Source organism: Cynocephalus volans, chromosome 3, assembly GCF_027409185.1.
Source record: "Cynocephalus volans isolate mCynVol1 chromosome 3, mCynVol1.pri, whole genome shotgun sequence".
NCBI classification, from domain to species: domain Eukaryota; kingdom Metazoa; phylum Chordata; class Mammalia; order Dermoptera; family Cynocephalidae; genus Cynocephalus; species Cynocephalus volans.
This window is the reverse complement of record NC_084462.1, coordinates 15,714,230-15,733,384: the sequence shown is the minus strand read 5'-3', so window position 1 is coordinate 15,733,384 and position 19,155 is coordinate 15,714,230. Positions and strand designations below refer to the sequence as shown.

The following is a 19,155-nucleotide window of genomic DNA, read 5'->3' as shown; positions in this document are numbered from 1 at the left end:
GGTCCAGCTGACTGTAGCTTGTTGGGCTCACTGACAGTTTTCTACTTGGGGGACGGAGGTAGGGACTAGGTCTAGTTAAAAATGCTGTCTGCACTTGAGATAAAATATAGCTCCCATGGTTAAGGTGATGTGGGACATTTGAGGTTGGATTCCACATTAACCTGCATCTCTGAGACTTAGTAGCCATTGGTAGAGGAAATTGCCCCTCAGACTTGCATGGTGGGATAAGTACATGCCTGCTCCAACTCTTTGATTTTTTTGAGGAGAGAACCTCCCCATCTCATCTCTCCCCTGCCATTTCTCTGTGAATGGCACCTCCCAACCCCCTTCCTGGCTTCCTGCTTCTGGATTCTTCTTGTGGAAGGCATGGCTGGGAAGCTGGAGGTGGACATGAGCTCTGTGATCACCCCATCTTGCTCCCTCCCCTTGCTAGTTGGCTCATTCTGGCTCCCTACCCCACACTCCCTCTGGGTATCACCTAAGGTTTCTCTTCTTGGTCCTTTTATCACAGCTTAACTGTCCCTTGTCCCAGTCTGTCATGGGGAGCCCAGTTACCTATGAGCCACTGGGTCCCCATCCAGTGGTGTTTATCCTTTTGATAGGTTCCTCCTGTGATCACATAGCCCTAACCCAAAGGAATGAATTTATTTCTTCCCTTTAAAACAACCCATTAAAAAACATTTTAAAGTAATATATGCCTACTAAAGAAAGTTTGAAAAGTTCAAAACTAGAAAGAAGAAATAAAAATTCTCTGTAGTGCCCTCTACCTATTTCCTTCTCAAGTGTTGTATTTTTTAAGTCACGTTACAGATGCAATTTTATATTTTCCTTTTTCATTTATTATATACACTTCATAGACCTCACTTTAAGTGACTGCATAATGTTCTGTTGAGAAGATTTACTAAAGTTTTTTCCCTCAAGATTGGACAATTTTGTTTCAAGGTTTTTTTTTTTAATATTAAAAATTATGCCATACTAACATATTTGTCCATAGATTTTTTTTTTTTTCTGTATGTAGTATTGCTTATTTAGGATGGTCTTTCAGAAGTGGAATTACTGAGGGCCAGCCCGTGGCTCACTCGGGAGAGTGTGGTGCTGATAACACCAAGGCCACAGGTTCGGATCCCATATAGGGATGGCTGGTTAGCTCACTGGCTGAGCGTGGTGCTGACAACACCAAGTCAAGGGTTAAGATCCCCTTACCGGTCATCTTTAAAAAAAAAAAAAAAAAAAAGAAGTGGAATTACTGGGTCAAAGTAATCTTGCTGGTATTGTCAAAGAGCTTCCAAAATGGCAGCATCAATTTTGTTCCCACCAGCAGAGAGTATGATTGCTAGTTAACCCATCTAGCCAGCTATTTAAATATAAAAACCTTCCCGCCGCCCCCCCCCCCCCCCCCCCCCCCCCCCGCTTCTGTTGTTAGGTGAAAATGGGCATGTGGCCTTAACTCACCTTTCTTTGATTACTCATGAAGTCACTGTCCAGGAGACTACTTGCGGTGGAGGAATTCCAGTCCCCAGGCACATAAAGAGAGAACTGGGGAGTGGGGAGGGGGAGATGCTTCTGTTTCCTGCACATTTGAAGAGAGAGAATCAGGCAGGTGACCACACGTCCCTTCCCATCTCAAACCATAACTGAATTAGAACTGGAGTCTCTTAACTTGGTTTGTTCACGAATGATCCAGGTTACTAGTCTCACAGGACATGTATTCAGGCATGACTGGAGGCAGGGAGTGCATGAGGCAGCCTGAGGCAGGGTCCAGGCCAGACCTCAGCTGAGGCAGCAGAATGAGAATAGAGCTGTGGTTCTCAGCTGGGGACATTTGGCAGTGACATTTGGCTGGAGACATTTTTCGTTGTAACATTGGGGGTGGGTTTTGTCATCTAGTTGTCTTCTAGTGGGTAGAAGTCAGGGATGTTGCTAAACATCCTGCAATATAAAAGACAGCCCCCTGCAACAAGGGATTATCAGGCTCCCAAATCTCAGTAGTGCCAAGATTGAGAAACTCTGGAATAGAGAGTTGATGATGAGCTGAAGATGGCCAGGATGTAGGATGGGAGGGCTTAGTAATGGCAAGGATTTGGAGAAAGAGTTGGAGGCCAGGGGTGATGCCTGGTTTCTGGTCTGGGAGACAAGGAGGACCCAGGAGGAAGCAGCTCATGGGGGACTGGGTAAGTGTGAACTCTTCACTTTCTGTGGGCCACCTGTGTAGAGATGTCCAGAAGGCAGCTGGAGACCCCAGTAGGGAGGTGTCCAAGCCAGAGAACAGAAGCAGGGAAACCAGTGTGGAGGCTGCAGCAGGTGTCAAAGCCTGAGATGACGGGACTTGCTCCAGGAGGGGGAGTGGCGATGGAGCAACAGGGCCATTTGTTTTGGTAGTGATGTTCCAGGTCTTGCTGGTGGGTTGGATGTAGGGGTGAGGGAGAGATGGGCATGGAGCACGAGCCCTGGGGTTTGGTCCGTGCCATTGGATGAATGGGGGTGCTACATGCCAAGAAGGAAGAAGAGGGAAGAGACAGGGTTGGATGGGAAAAATTAAGAATTCTGTTTTGTATATGTTAGGTTTGAGTGGTCAGGGAGGCAACGGGCTATGAATTCAGAGCTTGGGTGAGAGGCTTGGGAAGATTAATTGTTCATACTTGCCCTGGGAGGTGATTTACTTCCTGCCTCTGACAGGTGAGCACTGAGGTCCAGAAGAGGTAAGGTTGCCCACCCGCAGTGAAGTGGCGAGGGAGGCCTTGGTTCCAGTCCTGATTCTAAGTTGAGCATTCTTCTACTGTTTAACAATAAGGGAATTATGTGTGTCCTTCTTTTCTAAATCATGGTCATCCATGGCTGCTGTGTTAGTCTGCTCCAGCTGCCTTAACAAGGTACCACAGACTGGGCGGCTTAAACAAGAGAAATGTATCCTCTCACACTTCTGGAGGCTGAAAATCTGAGGTAAAGGTGTTGACAGGGTGACTTCTTCTGGGGGCTGTGATAGAGAATCTGTTCCAGGCCTTTCTCCAGCTTCTGGTGGCTTGCGGGCAATCTTTGGCGTTCCTTGGTTTAAAGATGCATCACCCTGATCTCTGCTTTTATCTTTGCATGGTGTTCTCCTGGTGCGTTTTACTGGGGAGAATATCCCTTAGCTTGCAGTGAATTCTCAAATGGATCTGAGATCCCCAAATATAAAGTGCCTAAGAGAGCCTAAAATCCTGTGGTAGTCTCATTTCCTGTTATGTTCTCCAGACCAATGAGATGCTGTGGGATATTTGTAATAGAACCGGGAAATGCTTTTTACTTTTGTGTAAGTCGGCAGCCCCCATGGAGAGGGCCAGTGTCTGAGGCCATCCCCTCTTCCCCTTGAGGCCTGGTAGGGTGGAGGGGTAGGCAGAAGCCTGGGTAGGGCAGGGATGTTTTCAACTTTTATCACAAGCAGCATGCATGTTTGTCAGGCCTCGATAAAGCACCCAGGAGGATGTAGCTGCCTCCTGCATAGGCCAACGGGAATGGCCCAGTTCTTGGCATGTTTCCCAGGCTGGCCAAGCTGGGCATGGGCCCTCAGGCCTTGGTGAGTGACTTCTTCATCTCTGGCCATTGACTTTGTGGTGGAGATTTAAGAGGTTAAAATATTACTTACCTGCTGGCAAAACACAGTATCAGTATTGGAGCTTCACCACCAAGATGTGCTCTTTCAGAAGACTGTGTAGAATGATAAAGTGATCAGTCCTTTTTTAAATGCTACAGAAAAAAATCATTTCATGAAAAATATACCCATTCCTCTTATCTATACATCAACTCTATATTTTCTGAGGCCTTTTCTTGCTTTGCAATATACATGCACATATGTATGTGGATAATTTGAGCATATGTGCATTTTTGTTTAACTTTTCTTTGCAGTAGTATTTTTTATCATGGTAAAATATATATAACCTAAAATTTACGATTTTAATATTTTTGAGTGTACAGTTCAGTGGCATTAAGGGCTTCACATTGTTACAATCCTTCTTAGTAGCATTTTTATGGAGTCTTAGGCCATAAAATATTCCATCACTTGGATGTGTCATAATTTTCACCTTCTTTCCATTGTTTTGTGGCTTTCAGTTTTTTTCCTTCAGGAAACACCTTTATGCTAATGAAATGATTTTTTTAAAAAAAGGAGTATACATGCAAATGTCTCAGGAACCTGTCTCTGGGTCAGAGTGTCTGGATATTTTTATGGCTCTTGAACCATATTACCAATTCACTTTGAAAGGATGGGACAAATTTATGGTGCGTTTTCCCCAAATCCTTGCCAACGCTGGCTTTTATGACGGTTGTTTTTTGGCTAGTTTGATAGCTCATTGTTGGGCCTGGCATTTCTTCCCTTCCTCATGGAATGGTGACTTCTCCCAAATCACCGTTTGGGATTGCTAGGTCACTGTTGGCTTTCCTCTTTCCATTGGTCAAATGATTGGATGATCCCAGCCAACTCTTTGGTCTTTAATGAAATGAACAAGTTACATTGTATTTCATTTTTGGAATGAGTGTACACTCCTAAAAAGGGAGAATCTAGGCTGGCTTTGCTGAGAATCTTTAACGGAGGTGAATATTGATCCATGAAGATAACAATTTCTGAAGGACGGGGGCTTGAAATGGGCTGTTGAATGAGTTTGGTAACTCTGCTTTGAAGTTCAACGTGATTCCTGGGGACTAGCACTGCAAGTATCATTTTGGTGACAGATGGAGGCATAAACTGGATGGATTGGCTTATAGAACCCCCAGCGGTCTTGGAGGGCAAACTTGAATGGAATCATACAGTCCATCCCACCAACACTTGTGGGTTTCGAGGTGGCCACTATGGATGCTAGGATGGAAGTGATGTAGTCTCAGCCTTGCCGAGGTGAGGGTGGGGGCGGAGGGCTCACCATTCAATACTTGGACGAATAGGAGGAGGTTGTTGGACACAGTGGTGAAAGCAACCATGAAAGTACATGTGCTGTACACTGAGGAGGGAGTGACTGGCTTAGACTGGAGAAGGATGGGCAGGGACATTTCACAGAGGAGGGCTTGAGTGGACATGGAAGGCTGCTTAAACATTGGCCAGGCAGTCATGGGGTGGAGTGGAAGGGCATCGTGACACTGGGGGCAGCTTGTACAAAAGCCATCAAATGGCTGGAGCTATGATCAGACTGTTGTTAGAGACTATGGCATGGGGTGGAAGGATAGGGAAGGAGATGGTCCCAGAGGGGCAGGCCACGGAGGGTCTGGTGTTCCAGGCAGGAGCATGCACTTTATCCCAGTGGCTGCCAGAGCCTGGAAGGATTTTACATGACTGCAGTGTGGTCTCAATCCTTCAGGCTGAGGTTGGAGAATGGATAGGTGGGGGCCGTCCTGGAAAGTGGGTACCCCTATATTTTTGGCTCTAATGATCTTTTTCCTGGTCTGTTGCAGTGTCTGATTAGCAACGTAGAAGGGGGAAGAGAGAAAGACTCCAGAGACATTTAGAAGGTGGAATACACAGGATTTAGAGACCACTTAGAGCTGGGGATGAGGGAGAGGGATGGTCTGGGAATTCCCAGGTGTCTGGGTGGGAGCAGGGTGGATCTTGGGTGAAGTTAGCAGCAGAAAGGAGTTTGTGAGCAGGAGCGGGTTTGGGTGAAGGGTTGTGGAGGTAGCGAGCCGTCGGTGTGTGTGAGTCAGTAGCTTTGGGGAGAGGCTGAACCTGGAGTTAAGGGGTGGTTGGAACTATACAGTTGATGGCTAGAACCTTGGGTGGCCCTCCCCAGGCTCTGGAGGGCACCAGCGTTTGAAGATGACCAGCAGAAGGGCATCCATTGGCAGAAACCAGGAAGGCATGGTCCAAGAGGAGGGGGTTTCAGAGAAGCTGGGGGTGGAGCAAATTTCCAAAAAAACCCAAATGTTTGGCAGCTCAAAACCCAAATCTAGTAACTGTGAGCTCTGCAGGCAGGAGCTGGGTTTCTTGTTCTTTTCAAACAGATAAACAGAACACTAGGGTTTTCTTCTCTCTCTCTCTCTTTTTTTTAAAAGTGAAACAATGGTAAGTGCGTGTAGCAAAAAATTCAAACACTGCTAAAGAGCATAGAGTGAAAATGAAAACCCACCCCATCTTCCTACTCAGAGGCAAAATCTGTTGCTATTGATCTGTGATCTCTTTCAGGAGAATTTTATGCATGTAAGATATGGATGTGGTTTCTTTTTAACTGAATCACACACTCTGAATGCTGCTCTGCATCTTGCTTTCTTTCACCCCTTGACAAAATTGGAAACAAACTGGGAGGTATAGCTCCATGTCAGCATAGGTGGACCCACTCCCCTCACCTTTTAAAATTTATTTTAAAATTTAAATACAGTAAAATTCACTCTTTTTGGTGTACAAGTCTATGAATTTTGACAAATATATAGGGGCAAGTAACTATTACTATGATCAAAATGCAGAACATTTCCATCACCTTTGCCCGTCTCCCCCACTCCCAATTCCCTCCTGTCCTTCAAACCATTCCCCACCTTTAACCTCTGTCAACCATTGGTGTGTTTTCTGTCACTATAGTTCTGCCTTTTCCAGAATGCACTGTAAGTAGGGTCATATTGTGTGTAGCCTTTTGAGTCTGGCTTCTTTAACTTAACATATTGCATTTGAGATTCATCCATATTTTTCATATATCAAGAGACCCCCAATTTTTATTGCTGAGTAGTATTCTGTTGTAAGATGGATCACAGTTTATCTTTTTCCCAGTTCAGGAACATTTGGATCATTTCCAGTTTGGGGCAATTACAAATACAGCTGCTATAAATATTCATCTTATAGATTTTTGGGTAGAAGTAGGTTTTAATTTCACTTGAGTAAATATTTAGCAGTGAGATGGCTGGGTCATATAGTAAGTGCATGTTTAACTTTATAAGAAACTGCCAAACTGTTTTCCAGAGTGTCTGTACAATCTTGCATTCCAACAAGCCATGGTTCTTGTTCTTTGATATGAGCAGTGCTGAGGTTGTAAATTTTCTTACTATTGAGTTTGAAGATTCTTTTTATGTTCATCTTGTATCTATATGTATATGGATACAAGTACTTTGTCTAATATGTGATTTACAAATATTTTCTTTCAGTCTGTGGCTTTCTTTTAATTCTGTTAACACTGTCTTTCATAGAACGAAAGCTTTTCCTTTTGAAGTCCAATTTATCAGTTTTTTAAAATGGATTGTGTTTTTGTATTTAAGATTGTATCTAAGAATCTTCACTTAATTGTGTTTGCACATTTGTCATAAATCAATTGGCCATATATATGTGGGTCTGTTTCTGGACTTGCTGGTCTGTTCCATTCATTTGTGTATTTGTCCTTTTGGTAATACCACACTGCCTTGACTACGGTACCTTTATAGTAAGTATTGAGATCAGATAATATGAGTTTTCCAGCTTTGTCCTTTTTCAAAATTATTATGGCTATTCTAGTCCCTTTGCCTTTCCATGTATATTTTTGAATGAGCTTGGTGATATGGACCAAAAAATCCTCTTGGGATTTTGAGACAAAATCAAATGCTGGTGAGGATGTGGAGGAATGGTTCAAAGTGGCTGTACCATTTTTCATTTCCACCAGCAGAGAAAAATCCTTTTAGGATTTTGGTTGGGATTGCACTGAATATATGAATCAATTTGGAGAGAATTTACATCTTAACAATATTGAATCTTTCAGTCCATGAACACAGAATATCTCTTCATTCATTTCGGTCTTCGATTTTTTTCATCAGTGAAAGAGAAACTTATATGATTTTTAGCATAGAGCTCCTTCACATTTTTTGTTAGATTTATACCTATTTCATTTTTTGTTCTACTTTAAGTGGTACTGTTTTTTAAAACATAATGCTTTTTAGAGCAGTTTTGGATTTACAGAAGAAATTGAGCATAAAGTACAGAGAGTTTTCTTACCCCTTTTTCCTCTCTCATGCCCCTTATCCCTATATACATTTCCCCTATTATTAACATCTTGCTTAGTGTGTTACATTGTTGCAGTTGATGAGACATTATTATTAACTAAAGTATATAGTTTACGTTAGGGTTCACTTTTGTATTGTACAATTCTATGGGTTAATGACATGTATCCGCTGTGAAAGTATTATATGGAGCAGTTTCACTGCCCTAAAAATCCTCTGTGCTCTGTTTATTCATCCCTTACTCCCTATCCCCAACCCCTGGCAACCACTGATCATTTTACTGTCTCTATAGTTTTGCCTTTTGCACAGTGTCATATAGTTAGAATCATACAGTGTGTAGACTTTTCAGACTGGCTTCTTTCACTTAGCAATATGCATTTAGGGTTCCTGCATGTCTTTTCCTGGCTTGATAGCTCATCTCTTTTTATTGCTGCATAATATTTCATTGTATGGATGTGCTACAGTTTGTTTAATCCATTCATCTGTTGAAAGATATCTTAGTTGCTTTTAGAATTTGGCAAATTATGAATAAAGCTACAATAAACATTCATGTGCAGGTTTTTGTATGGAGATAAGTTTTTGGATCATTTGGGTAAATGCCAAGGAGTGAGACTGTTGAATTATGTGATAAGACTATGCTCAACTTTGTTAGAAATTGTCAAACTGTCATCCAAATTGGCTGTATCATTTTTCATTCCCACTGGCAATGAATGAGTTCATGTCACTCCACATACTCACCAGCATTTGATTTTGTCAGTGTTTTGGATTTTAGCTGTTCTAATAGTTATGCAGTGGTATCTCATTGTTTTAATTTTCTGATTTCTAATGATGTATGATATTGAGCATCTTTTCATATGTTATTTGCCATCTGTGTATCTTCTTTGATGAGGTGTCTGTTCAGATATTTTGCCTGTTTTTCCACTGAGTTTTTTTTTATTATTAAATTTTTTTTTTTTTTTGTCTTTTTCGTGACCGGCACTCAGCCAGTGAGTGCACCGGCCATTCCTATATAGGATCCGAACCCGCGGCGGGAGCGTCGCAGCGCTCCCAGCGCCGCACTCTACCAAGTGCGCCACGGGCTCGGCCCTTTTATTATTAAATTTTAAGAGGTTTTTTTTTTTTTCTTTTGTCGTTTTCGTGACCGGCACTCAGCCAGTGAGTGCACTGGCCATTCCTATATAGGATCCGAACCCGCGGCAAGAGCTCGCTGAGCTCCCAAGCGCTGCACTCTCCTGAGTGCGCCACAGGCTCGGCCCTTAAGAGGTTTTTTTGTGTGTGTGTGTATGTGTAGTCTGCATACAAGTCCTTTACTGGATATTTGCCTTGCAAATATTTTCTCCCAGTCTCTGACTTGTCTTTTTATTCTCTTAATGACACTGTTTTTTATAAGTCAATATTCAATTGTTCATTGCAAGGCTATAATTATATATAATTACAACTGATTTTTAACTTTGTGTCCTGCAACCTTGCTGAATTCACTTATTATAGGAGTTCTTTCATAGATTCTTTGGGATTTTCTATATAGATAGTCATGTGTTCTGCTGACAGACAGTTTTATATTTTCTTTTCTAATTTGTGTGCCTTTAAAACTTTATAATTTTTTCTGGCATTATTGTACTGACAAACATATCCAGCACAATGTTGACTAGGATTGGTGAAAAAAGAAATCATTGACTTATTGTTGATCTTAAGGGGAAAGCATTCAGTCTTTCTCCATTAAAGTATGATGTCAGTTGTAGGTTCCTGTAGATGTCTTTCATCATGTTAAGGGAATTAAGGAAATTTCCTTCCATTTCTTGTTTATTGAGAGTTTTTCTTCTTAAATCATGAATGAATGTTGAATTTTGTCAGATGCTTTTTCTGCATCTGTTGAGAATATGGTGTATTACATTGATTGCTTTTCAGATGTTGAACCAGCCTTGCATTCCTGGGACAACCCCCATTTGCTTGTGTAAGATTATCCTTGTACTGTACTCCTGGATTTTATTTGCTGATATTTTGTTGAGGATTTTTGCATCTATTTTCATGAAGGATATTGTTCTGTAAGGTTTTTTTTTTTTTTTTTTTAAATAACTTTATATGATGTTGGTATCAGGATAATGCTGGTCTCACAAAATGAGTTAAGTCCTCCCTCCTCTTCTATTTTTCTGGAAGATATTGGGTATTATTTCCTCTGGGCCTGCAGTTCTCTTTGAGGGTTTTAAACTACAAGTTTAATTGCTTTAATAGATATGGGACTATTCAGGTTATCCATTTCTTCTTGAGTGAGTTTTGGTGGTTTGTGTCTTTCAAGAAATTGGTTCATTTTATTTAAGTTGTTAAATTTAGTAATATAGAATTTTTTTATACTATTACTTTACTATCCTGTTCATGTCTATAGTGTTTGTATTATTTCATTCCTGATATTGGTAAGTTGTGTCTTTTCTTTTTTTTCAAAAAATTAGATTTTAGGGTCATCGATTTTCTCTACTTCTTTGTTTTGATTTTGTTGATTTCTGCTTTTATTTTTATTATTTCCTTCCTTCCTCTGTCTTTGGGTTTTATCTGCTTTTTCAAAAAAAAAAAATTCTTAAGGTGAAATTTTACATTATTAAGACTGTACTTTTCTAATAGAAATACTTAATGCTACAGATTTTCCTCTAAGCACTGCTTTAGCTGCATTCCAAAAATTTTGATATGCTGTATTTTCATTTTTTATTCAGCTCAAAACATTTTCTCTAAGTTCCCTTGAGGCTTTTTCTTTGGTTCATTGGTTATTTAGAAGTTTGTTTAATTTCCAAATATTTGGGAATTTTCCAGATATCTTTCTGTTATTTATTTCTAGTTTAATTCCATCATGGTCAGAGAACATATACTTTGTACAGGTTTAAATCTTTTAAATTTGCTAAGGTGTGCTTTACAGCTGATAACATGGTTTATCTTGGTGAATGTTTCATGTGCACCTGAAAGGAATGTGTGCTCTGCTGCTGTTGGGTACAATGTTCTATAAGTGTCAGGCAGGTCTTTTTTTGTGACCGGTAAGGGGATTGCAACCCTTGGCTTGGTGTTGCCCACACCGCGCTCAGCCAGTGAGCGAACCGGCCATCCCTGTATAGGATTCGAACCCGCGGCAGGAGCGCCGCTGCGCTCCCAGCGCTGCACTCTCCTGAGTGAGCCACGGGATCGGCCCGTCAGGCAGGTCTTGCTGCTTGAGAGCATTGCTAAGTCTGTACTCATTTTGTATTCTTGCTGATTTTCTGACCCCTTGTTATCTCTATTATTACCAAAGAGGAGTACTGAGACCTCTAACTATAATTGTGTGTTTACTTTTCCCTGTAATTCCATCAGCTTTTGCTTCATGTATTTTGGAGCTCCGTTGTTAGTTGCATGTACATTTAGGATTGTTATGTTTTTTTGATGAATAGACCCTTTTATTATTATCCAATGTTCCTCTTTATTCCTGGTAATTTTCCCTGTTCTAAAGTCTACTTTGTCTGATATTAACATAGCCACATCAGTTTTCTTTTTAATAGTAGGGTTTGCATGTTTAATCTTTTTCTATCCTGTTGTTTGAGCTATATCAATAAAGTGGGTTTGTTACAGACAGCATGTAGTTGCTTTTCATCTTTTTATGTAATCTGACAATTTGTCTTTTAATTGGTGTATTTAGACTATTTACATTTTTAAAAAAAGAAATACTATTACTATGTGTATATGTGCCTATATGTTTATATATATATATAATTTTCACATGTTACCTTGTTTATAGACCATATATGTTTAATGTAATTACTGATATAGTTGGATTTAGGTCCATCATTTAATAATTTTTTTATTTGTCTCCTCTGGTTTTTGTTCCTTTGTTCCTCTTTTCCTGACTCCTTTTAGATTATTTGATTATTTTTTAATACTTAATTTTAATTTTCTAGTGTCTTTTTTTACGATCTTTCTTAAGTGATTGCTTTAGGGATTGCAATATAGGTACATAACTTGATGGTCATTTGCCACTAATATTTTACCATTTTAAGTAAAACATACACACTTTCCATTTACCTTTTCCTTTCTATTTATAGTTCTCCTATGTATCACATCTAAGTATTTGAAACTTCTCCCATCTCCTGACAATGTTATAATTTTTACTTTTAACACTCTTACATATTTCAAATAATTTAAGAGGGGAAAATAGTCTAGCCGATGTACCCAGGCATTTACCATTTCTGTTGCTGCTCCTTCATTCCTGAAGTGCTCTGTTTCCCTTTGGGATCATTTCCCTTCAGCCTGAAGGACTTTCTTTGGCATTTCTTTTAGAGCAAGTCTGTGGTGACAAATTCTTAGTTTTCCTTCATCTGAGAATATCTTTATCTTGCCTTCATTCCTGATGGAAATTTTTGCTGGGCATGGAGTTATTCTATTTCAGCACTTTAAAGATGTTTTCTCACTATCTTCTGACCTCTGTGGTTTCCGGTGATAAATCCAGTCTTTTGAATCATTGTTCTCTGTATTTTATGTTTCTTTTCTCTGGCTGCTCTCATGATTTTTCCCTTATATTTAGTTTTCAGCAGTTTGATTATGATTTGTTTGAGTGTGGTTTTCTTTGCGTTTATCCTGTTTTCCTTTGCTAATCTTGAATTTGTAAATTTACGTCTTTCAGGAAATTTGGGAAGTAAGCAACCATTATTTCTTCAAATATTTTTTTCTATGCCAATCACTTTCTCCTCTCTTTCAGGGACTCCAGTGACATGTTAGATCTTTTGATATTTTTCCACAAGTCCCTGAGGCTCTGTTAAATTTCTTTTACTCTTTTTTTCTGCCTGTCCTTTTGGTTGGATGAATTCTACTGAGCTGTCTTCAAGTTCACCAGCACTTTCCTCTGTCATCTTTATTCTGCAATTGAGCCCATCTAGTGAATTGTAAAATTTCAGTTACTTTATTTCTCAGGTCTAAATTTTTTTATTTGATTCTTCTTTTTACAAAAAAAAATTTTTTTTATTCCTCTACTGGAATTTTCCCATTAATTTTAAGAGTATTCACCTTCATCTCATGGAAAATGATTATAGCTGCTTCAGAGTGTTAGTCAGATAATCAACTTTTTTTTTTTGCAGCTGGCTGGTACCAGGATTGAACCCTGTACCTCGGTGTTATCAGCACCATGCTCTAACCCACTGAGCTAACTGGCCAGCTGTAATCTGGTAATCCCAACACATGTATTTTCTTGGGGTTGTCATCCCTTGATTGTCTTTTGCCTTGAGACTTGGTCAAGTTTTTTTTTCTAGTTCTTGATATGTCAAGTAATTTGTCTAGTAATTGGATTGTCTCCTGGACATTTTCTATATTACGTCGTCAAGCTTTGGGTCCTGTTAAAATCCTCCATAGGATGTTGATTTTGTGCTTGTTTGTTTTAGTAGGCAATCAATCAATTAGATTCAGACTGCAAGTTTTTTTTTGTGTGTGTGTGTGTGTGTGGAGTACTGCTAACAGTGCTAACAGTGATATTTATAACTTTATTTTAATGAATCGATTGATTATACATATTTTGGAGGTTCAACATTGATGTATGTTGATCAAATCGATATTATTAGCATATATATTATTACAAATCATACTTATTCTTTATGCCCCTTATCCATCTCTCCCCCCTCCCTCCACCCCCCATCTCTGATAACCCTAGATTCCTTCTCTCCTTCTGAAGGAGTAACGATTACTCTGTTGATATGTTGCCTCAATGATCTGTCCAGTGCTGAGAGAGGTGTGTTCAGGTCCCCCACTATTACTGTAGAGTCGATGCTTCTTCCATCACTCTGGAATAGGCTTTGTGGAGAGAGATGTCCTCTCCTTTTCTTTCATCTCCACTGGTGACTCTCCTTGTGTCAATGCACTCGAGTGGCTGGTGGGCCATCTGTACAGTGTTTGTGACATCTAGCCACTTTTGTGGCAGCTGTGGCTATTGTGGTGGATGTGGTGGGCCATCCACATGAAAGTGGTGTTTTTGGCACGCTCCTTGCCTGGTTGTGGGAGGAGGGGTCTGTCCCTGGCTCCATACCTCGGGACCCCACAGACTGCAAGTTCTGGCTCCCCTTTTTTGGGAAGAAATTCTGATAGTTCAGTTTTCAAAGCCTTTGATGTGCTATTTTGATGTGTCTTGCATAGATCACTTGGGGGCTTAGTTGAGGACTTGGGCATTGCTTTAAATGGCAGCTCAGTGCTCAACATCTTTGCTGTGATTCTTTGAGCTCTGAGCATATGATGTTTGGGAGTAAGCCTAGTACTTGTGTCAATTTATACGTGGACTCAGAAGATCGCCTTTTCTTCTGTTCTCCTCTGTGAGATTTCTCTCACACTCTCCATCCGGCATCAAACACATAAATCAGACATGCCCTTCTGTCTCCGCACCATTCCCGTTCCAGCTCAAGCTGCTGTTTCCCTCAACCAAACAACTGCAGCATAGTCAGTCCATCTCCACATCAGTCACAGCCTGAGCAGTCTTCTAAAAACATAAACCTAATTCTTTTCCCCTCTTAGAACCTTTCAGATGCTTCCCAGTGCTCCTGGAAGAAAGTCTAAACTCCTCCCTGCCCCACATGGTCTGGCTGCAGCCTGCTCGTCCCCTGCAGCCCAGGCCACTGTCCCTTCACTCTTTTTATTCTGGCCACCCTAGGGCTTTGGCCAGTGTGTCCCACCTGCCTGGAACATCCTTCCCCAGCAATCCATACAGCTGGCACTTTCTCATCACTTGCTTTCGGTTTAAAGGCTGCCTCCTCAGGGAAGCCTTCACTGACAACCCTACCTCAAGGAAGGTCTTGGGAATGAAGGATGAAGGAGAATTTCTCTGCATGCAATCTGTCCTGCACACCCCGTTAGGGAGGGAACGTCTTCTGCCCTCTCCCTCCTGGCCCACTAGTCAATATCATCTGGTGTGTGGTGGCTTTGAGACTGGCATCTGCCCACTCTTTCTTCCAGCCTCTTCCTCTGCCCTTTGCACCACCAGGGTTTTTGTGGGGAGGGTGTCTGTGTTGGGAGGTGGCAGCGACACTCAGTAATTTCTCTGTGCTCAAACACTAGGCTCAGTGTTTTGCATACTTGTTCTCACCTAATCTTCATACAGACCTTGTGAGGTGAGCTTTTTCCACTTCCATTTTACAGATGGAAAGCTGAGGCTTGAAGAGCAGTGATATGAAACCAAAAAAGGAACCTGCTCATATTCTTAGGAGAGCTGCATGCTCCCACTTGGGGCTGCAGCCCGGCCCTGCCATGCAATGTGGCTCAGGCCCCCTGGCCTTGGTCTTCCTCTCTCTCATATGGGGTCTGCCTCCCTCCCAGGGTCACCATGAGGAAAGCTCCTGGCACCTCAGAGCCAACTCCACTGCCCAGTTCCCCTTCCTTCCTCCCACCTCCTAGAAGGAAATGGCTGGGGGCAGAAGGTGAGGGACTGGAAGGTCTCAGGTAGTTACACGGTCAGACTTGCTCATGGCTCAAGTTGGGGAGGGGTCATAGGCCATACAGCTGAGCAACGTCCGCTGTGCGACTCCCTCAGTTGTGACAGTCAATGCCCACCTCCCCATGCTGTCCAGATGGCTTTGTCCTCACTGGGCCCAGAGCCCCGTGGGGTCCCATCGGAATGGCCCCTTTGTCCTTGCTCAGACTCCCCGTTCTTGCCTTTTGGTAAAACTGGTTTAGGTCTTCCTGGGGCAGGGCATGGCTGGAGATGCCCCCCAATGCCCTCGACTACTGAGGATGCCCAGCGTGTGGGGCAGCAGCTCCAAGGCCAGGGCAGAAGATGCTCGTCCTTCATACTCTGTCCCACTCCTGCAACCATCCTAGAGCCAGGGTGTGAGGACCCAGAGTGAGGGGGACAGGGCCATGGTGTAGTGCACCTTTCTGGAGGCCCAGTGCCTCCTGGGCACAGGGGAAGGGGTTTCTTATGCCTGTTTTACAGATGAGAAACATGAGAGCCCAAAGCCACAGCCTGGCAGCCCTGACAGTGTGGAAGCCAAGCCCCCTGGGGTAGGCGGGGGCTGCATGTCCTGCTGTGTGGGCTCCCACCACGTAGACCTCAGTCTGTCTGGAAGAACACATGTGCCCTCTCACTGTGCTGGCTGCATGTCCCCTATCCCTCAGAGATCCCCATCCTGTGCACTTGTCATCTGCTGGTGTGGGGCTGACCCTGACCATGCCCAGGGGTGTGCCAGGCAGGGCCACTTCTATTAGGACATCTCCTGCTCTTCTTATTCCATGCAGCAGGACACTCACTGCCCACCCATTTTTGACAAAATGACCAAAAACTTCTAAAATAGGAATTTGTTAATTTTCTTACATTGTTTGTATTTACAGGATGCTTGTATAATATGACATTGATAACAGAAAATAAAATTTACAAAGAAATTCACTGCCCATAGAACTGTAGTCTAGATTAATTTTTTTCTTTTTTCTTCCACGTTCATGTACATCACACTTTTTGTATACTTGTGAGTTAAGTATGGACTCAATTTTGTATCCTCCTCCCTCAGCCCCAGACATTACATGTGTGGCCGCCTAGAAAGGGCTCCTGCAAATGAGGGAGCCTGTGGACAGCTCGGTGCTCTGATGAGCGATGCAGCAGGTGTTTTTGTGCTGAATAGCTCAGCCACGTGTGTCGGTCTAGATCTGTGTCTCTAGGAAAGGAATCCCGAACTCAAAGCCAAAGAAAGAGCAGCTGTTCATAAATTTCATGGAAGCATTTGAATGTAATGAAGTGCAGCTGGTCAAAGTGAATGTAGAACATTTAATTATTTTTACAAGAAAGTTTAAAGCTCCTGGAAATCACCGGATAATACAGAGAAAGGTTGATTTTACAAAATTTTAGGAAATTAAGGAAGTACAGAAAATGATAAACAAAAATGTCTTATTGTTAAATCTCTCAAGAGAGTGACTTTTAACATTTGGTGTGTTTCGTTTGGGTTGTGTTTTTCTGTGCACACACACTGTGCACACACATTCTCTCTCACCTCCACACATAAAGTTTATAATGTACTATATGTAACTTTTTAAGCCAATAGACTATTTTTTAGAGCTTTAGATTTCAGAAAAATTGAGCAGAAAGTATAGAGTTCCCACGTACCACCTCACTCCTGCTTCCTCCTGTCATTACCACGATGCATTAGTATGCTACGTTTGTTACACCTGATGGGACATTATTACTAACTAGGTCTAGAGTTTACATCGTGGGTCACTCTTGGTGTTGTACATTCTGTGCATCTTGACAAATGCTTAATGTCATGTATCTACCATTATAGTATCACATGGAATAGTTTCGCTGCCCTAAATATCCTCTGTGCTGCACCTGTTCCTCCTTCCCTCCTGCCTAACCCCTGCCAACCACTGATTCTGGTACTGACTCCATAGTTTTGCCTTTTCTAGAATGTCGTATAGTTGGAATCATACAGTGTGTAGCCTTTTTAGATTAGTTTCTTTCACTTATCAATATACATCTGAGGGTCCTCCTTTTCTTTTTATGGCTTGATAGTTCATTTCTTTTTATCACTGAATAATATTCCTTCATTTGAACACATCACGGTTTATTTATCCATTCACTTATTGAAGAACATCTCGGATACTTCTAGGTTTTGGCAATCACGAATAAAACTGCTATAAACATTTATGTGCAGGTTTTTGTGTGGACATAAGTTTTCAACTCATCTGGGTAAATGCCAGGGGGTGCGATGGCTGGATTGTATGGTAAGAGCATGTTAATTTTGTAAGAAGCTGACAGACTGTCTTCTAAAGTGGCTGTACCGTTTTGCATTCCCCCCAGGAGAGAATAAGAGTTCCTGCTGCTCCACATCCTCAGTGTTTTGGATTTTGGTCATTGTAATAGGTGTTTAGTGGTATGTCATTGTTATTTTAATTTGTAATCCCTGAATGACAATGACGTATGGTTTTGAGCATCTTTTCATATGCTTATTTGCCCTCTATCTGTCTTTTTTGGCAATGAGTATGTTCACATCTTTTGCCTGTTTTATAATTGGGTTGTTTGTTTTCTTATTGTTGAGTTTTAATAACGGTTTGAATGATTTGGATGCAAGTTTTTTATTGAATATCTGTTTTGCACATTTTTCCTCCCAGTCTGTGGCTTGTCTTTTATTTATAACTATACATAATTTTTACTTATGCTTTTTTTAAAACCAAATTTTACATGGTTGTTTCTTTATGTCATCACATGTTATTAAAAACATGATTTAATGGTACAGAGTATTCTATTACATAGGTTTTTAAATCGATTTAGGCAATTTGGATTTATTTGTTTTTTGTTTTACAGCACTGCAGAGAACATTCTAGTACGGATATATTTGTGCTATCTTATTGTTTTCTCAGGATATATTTTAAGAAATAGAATTGAGGGGCTTGGAAGTATCTATTGATATATAATACCATTTGCTCTCCCAAAAGGTTTTATTCACTTATTCAACATATATTTATTGAACACCTGCTATGTTCCAGGTGCTAGAGACATAATGATGCACACATTTGGAAGTACAGGGTTTTCCAGCTGTGCCACTAGAGGTGCATTTGACATCCGCACACCCCAATTACAGGAGGCAGCAGGGCCATAACTCGTTAGTGTCCTAGCTCTGGGCACACTGCTGGGAGGAGACTGAGTCCCCCGCTGTGTTGTGGCTGAGCTCAGTTTTCTCTTTTGGTCCCTTCAGAGCATGATCAGTCAACATACAAGATCTTGCTGAAGGGGGTGTGTAAATCAGAATTTTTGAATTTTAGAATCAGGTACACTGTGAGACGTGTTAGTTAAAGGGATCCCAAGATGAGTTTAAATCTTTTTCCTCACTCAAAAACTATGTTCCTTGACCACAATCCAATAAATTTAGAAATAACTAATAAAAAGCCAGAAAAAGAGAGAGAATGACTCCCCATCCGTTTGGAAATGAATAATGAGCTTATGCATAATTTATGGGTTACAGAAGATTGCCATAGTGAAAAATAATGGTGTATATAGAGTTGAGTGACAAAGCACCATATATCAAAACTTGTGGGATGCAGCAAAAGTGGTAATTAGAGGGAAATTTATAGCTTCATTAGAAATTAAGATTAGAAATTAATGAGCTGTGTGTCTTAGTTTCCTAAGGTGCCAGATCAAATGAGTATAAACTGGGTGGCTTAAAACACCAGAAATTCATCATCTCACTGTTCTGGAGGCTGGAAGGCTGAAATCAAGGCTTTGGCTGGGTTAGTTCCATCTGAGGGCTGTGAGGCAGATTCTGTTCCAGGCTTTTCTCC

General features: G+C 41.3%; 1 protein-coding gene across 1 annotated transcript in view; it reads left to right on the top strand.

Moving 5' to 3' along the window:
* PRKAR1B (protein kinase cAMP-dependent type I regulatory subunit beta) overlaps positions 1-19,155 on the top strand; it is a 153,038-nt gene that overhangs the window by 475 nt on the left and 133,408 nt on the right. The window lies entirely within an intron of this gene.